Here is a 5,013-nt window from a genome sequence, read left to right on the forward strand (position 1 = left end):
GGAGTGCTGTGCCACACAGGGGTGCAAGGAGAGCCGCCCTGCATGAAGAAAGCACAGCCTGATGAGGACTGCACACATGGAGAGCTGACGCAGCAAGATGATGCAAGCAAAAGAAACACAGATTCCTGGTGCCGCTGAGAATGCAAGCGGACACAGAAGAACACCTTTAAAAAAAATTTTCTGGGAGGGGGACAACTGGAGGAAAAAAATGTCTAGAAAAAAGACTTCTTAGGGAGATGATGTTGAAAAATTGGTTGAAAACCACTCATCTAGCTTATGCGCCGAATTGCAATCATGAAGCACCTATCTTTGTCTTTGCTGCGTCCCTTTGTACATCTTCCTTTCCCTTTTGTGTCACCTCCAGAACACTTGCAGGTTCCCAGTGCCAAGGTGAATCTATGTGAAAAAACTTTTTAGGGCAAGTCTATTCTTAAAACATTCTGATCCTTTGCCCCCATAAGTAGTTTGGCATTTTCCAGGCATGTCCTTCATGTTTGGTTTGGAAAGTATGTCCAGTGTACCTGGAGCTTTTATGATCTCTTGACTTCCTTTGTATACAAGAGTTCTTAGTGTTTTCTTAGTGATCTTTTGTTGGAGAGGAGGAAAGGAGAGCCAGGGTCTGCCTGTGTTTGTGGGAATTTCTGAAATTCCATTCTACCTTGAGGAAAAGTAAAGGAAAAAGCACATTTCTTGGTTAAGACATTGAGAAAGTGTGGGCTAAGAGTGTAAAGATAATTAGAGATAACTTTCCGTCAGTAAGACCTAGCTAACAGAGTGATTTTGAATTGAGGGAAGAAATGGTGAACACCTGCCCATTAAGTAAATGGAGGAGGCAGGTGTCCAAGGGACACCCCTATACAAGGTATCCCCGCCCCCCACCAGAGAACAACGGCTCCCACAGGGAAAAGCAATGTAGCCAAATATAAGCGAACTCCTGCTATCTACTTATTTATGTATTTATTTTTAAAGATTGATTTATTTTTCTACCTGCTGTTTATTTATTTTTAAAGATTTATTTATTTATTTGTTTGCACCTACTGTCTGCTCCCTGTGCCTGTTCATTGTGTGCCCTGTGTCTTGCTCATCTTTTTTAGGAGGCACCAGAAACCGAACCTGTGACCTCTCATGTGGGAGAGAGGTAATGGCTTGAGCTACCTGCACTCCCTGCTTGTTGTGTCTCTCATCGTGTCTCTTGGTTGAGTCAGCTCATTTTGTCATCTCCCCGTACCAGCCCTTTATGTCAGCTTGCTGTCTTGCTCATCCTCTTTAGGAGGCACTACCAGTTGAAACTGGGACCTCCCAGTGGTAGGTGGGTGCTCAACTGCTTGAACCACATCTGCTTCTCTGAACTCCTGCTCGTTAAAGCTCTTGAAAAACCCAATGGCAAGTAAGATCTTGCTTCTGAGGTAATGTTCTAGAGATGAACCAATGTTGTGTTAGAGGAGTGGTGGGGAGCACTATGGGAGAGGACCATGTTGACCCCCTTGGAATGTACTGGTTGCTTGATAAATATTTATTGAATCAATGCATGCATAAGTCAACACCTATTATCAACCATAATGATTCCTATGAAAGACAGTTGAACCATGAGCATGTCCTGCCCCAGGCACAAGGGTGGGGGAATAGGTGGGGAAATGGGCAGCCTGGGCCTCCTTATTTTCTCCCTTCTGTCCTCTGAGCCCAGTAAACAGGCGTCTTTTCTTTTTTAGTGTGCTTTGGATTAAATGCCTAGTTGGAACAGTCTTCATGGGTGGAGACTTCTTTACCTAAGTTCAAGAGGCCTTCTGAAACAGCCCTCTTCCCAAAGAAAATGCATCTTGGAAAACCATCTGAAGACTTTCTTTATGCTGGGTAGTTTAAGACTCAGAGGTTCTTAACACGGGGTCGGTGAGCTTGAATGGAAATTTTAAAAACCCACAAAACATTATTCTTGTGAGGCTGTGTTGGTGCAGGTGTGATATATTCATTAAATAATTCACAGTATGGTATGGACTCAGTAAGGGGTCTGTGGTTTTCACCTGACTGGCAAAGGGTCCACGGAACAAAAAAAGATTAAAAGCCCTGCTTTAAGTCCTTGCTGCTTGAGGCGTGGTCTGTGGACCAGCAGCGCGGCCTCACCTGGATGGAGCCTGTAGGTAACGCTGACTCTTAGGTGCTCAGGACCTCTGAATCAGAAGCTGCAGTTATCAGGATCCCCAGGTGATTCCTACGTACATTAAATACACTGCAGCGAATGAGCATGAAGACAATGCGTTACCTCTTAAAGGGAATGAAACCTGAAGAAATGAAAGACTCCTAAAGTAACTGTTCCCATCTGCGAGCTGGACCAAGTATTGTATCCAGGGATGCCCCGTGGATCCCTGCCTCTTCCGCCTACCCACTGAGGCAGCCACTGGGGTCTCTTCTCTTGGGGAGGGAAGTCCCCATGTGATATGCTGCTCATAATGCTGAGTGCATCAGAAAGGGCTGTTCTGTGTCTTTACAACAACACAGTAAGAGGAGGATTTGCCTTTTTTAAGTCTATGGGAGAATAACAGTTGTTTTTGAAAAGGTGAAAGGCAACCCTAGAGGTTAGAATATTAAGAAGAATTAGACTCCTTATTAGGAAGATATATATTTTATTTGGAATATATTATATGATCAGAAAATTTCCATAGCTGAACAATTCATGACTCACCTTAGCATAGAAACTGGATCTGAGCACAATATATCTCTTATCTATACTTTTTTTCAAGCCAAGAGTGATACTTATAGGTTAAACCTACAGAACCGTCAAAAGAAGGAACTCTCATAATCTCAGGGTACCTTGATTTGAAAAAGGAGTTTGAAATAAAGTCTGTCACGATAGCTTTGTGGATAAGATAGACATATGAAGTTTGGATTTTTACTATGGTTGGACAAAATTATGTCTGGTTGATCCCTTATACTTGGACTGTTGATCAATGGTACCATTTTAACTGAATGTATCTTATAGCATACATTTGACTTCAAATAATAGAAAACTAAATTAATAGTAGCTTAATCAGTAAAGACACAGTTATTTCTCAAAACAAGAAATCCAGAAATATGCACAATAGGCTGGTTCAAAAGCTCTTCTATCCTCATCATATTGATGTTGCAGTCATGCGTGTTACCCTGAGGTTGAAAAGATGGTTGCATGGCTCCAGGCATCACAATCACATTCAAAGGTAGAAGTAAGAGAGGACTTCCTTGGTTGATTGATTCTGCATTTTTTAAAAAATGGGAATAAAATATTTTCTCAGATTCCTTCTTGTAGGCGTCCCTTTCTTTTTCTGTCAATGGCCACCACAAGTTGAAATGGAAACTGGCAATGTAAGTTTCTGACTCTTGTTAGCATGTACAACTGAAAACGGGCAAGAAGACAGCGGAGGAAATGGCTACTGGATGAATTGGCCAATTGTGCCTGCCACTGGGTAAGAAGGCTTTAGGAGAATATCCTAGGATTTTGTGGTGCTGGCATGAGGAGACTTTTAAGGACTTGAAGGAAGCAAGAATGTCATGATTACATTTTCAGATGACACTTGGTGAGAGGCTTAATACCCTGGATGACACAACTGGGTTTCAAATATTATGTATTTTCCAAAGATAAAAGCTTTTTATTTAGATGAAACACAAATTACATAAGCACAGAAGCATACCTGGCTTGAAATCAGTTTATGTGAAAAAGCCATTGGGATTTAGGCTGGTCACTAATTTCAATATGAGCAGCTGGGAAAGATAGCATCTGTATTAGTCAGGTTTCTCTAGGGAAACAGAATCAGCAGAGTATCTTTCAATAGTAGGCAATTCTATAAGAGTCTCTCATGCAGCTGTGGGAATGCACAAGTCTAGATTCTGCAGGCTGCAACCAGGGGCTCCAATGAAAGTCCAGTGAAGGTTCTTGGCAGGTTCTAGGAGAAGCTGGCTGTTCAAGACAAGCTGGTAAATTCTCTCTCCATGCTGGAATCACTTCCCCTTTTAAGGCATGCATCTGATTGGGTTAAGCATCACTCATTGCTGATAGCAATCTACCTGATTGATGTAATTATAACCAGCAATCTATGATTTACCACTGTAGTAAAGTCAATGATGACTAAAGTCCATAAATGCCCTTGTATTACAGTTAGCCCAATGCTTCCTTGACCAAACAACTGGGCACATTTACCTGGCTGAGTTGACACAATAGCCTAACCATAACATCATCCAACCAGAAAGAGGACCCCTATCTCACACCATATGCACAAATTAACTCGAAATGGATCAAAGACCTCAATATAAGAACCAGAACTATAAAATTCCTAGAAGAAAATGTTAGGAAAGCATCTTCAAGACCTCGGGGGTAGGAGGTGGTTTCTAGACTTTACACCCAAAGCGCGAGCAACAAAAAATAGATAAATGGGGCCTCCTCAAAATTAAAAACTTGTATGCATCAAAAGACTTTGTCAAGAAGGCAAAAGAAAAAAAAAGGACAACTATTCAATGGAAGAAAATATTTAGAAACTGCATATCCAAATAAGGGTTAATATCCAGAATATATAAAGAAATCCTATAACTGAACGATAAAAAGATAAAACAACCAATTTAAAAATGGGCAAATGTCTTGAATAGACATTTCTCCAAAGAGGAAATAGAATTGGCTAAAAAGCACCTGAAAAGATGCTCAACTTATTAGCTATTAGGGAAATGCAAATCAAAACCACAATGAGGTATCATTTCATACCTACTAGAATGACCACTATTAAATAAAACAGAAGACTACAAGTGTTGGGAAGCGGATGTGGCTCGGGTGACTGAGCTCCTGCCTACCACATGGGAGGTCCATGGTTCAGTCCCTGGTGCCTCCTAAAGAAGACATGATGGCATGATGGGCAGGTGCGGCAAGCTGATGCAACAAGATGACGCAACAAGAGACACAAGAAGAAAAATCTTAATGAGAGACACAACCAAGTAGGGAATGGAGGTGGCTCAAGCAATTAGGTGCCTCCCTCCCACATTGGAGAGTCCAGGTTCAGT

This window comes from Dasypus novemcinctus, chromosome 31 (genome assembly GCF_030445035.2).
Source record: "Dasypus novemcinctus isolate mDasNov1 chromosome 31, mDasNov1.1.hap2, whole genome shotgun sequence".
Taxonomy (NCBI): Eukaryota; Metazoa; Chordata; class Mammalia; order Cingulata; family Dasypodidae; genus Dasypus; species Dasypus novemcinctus.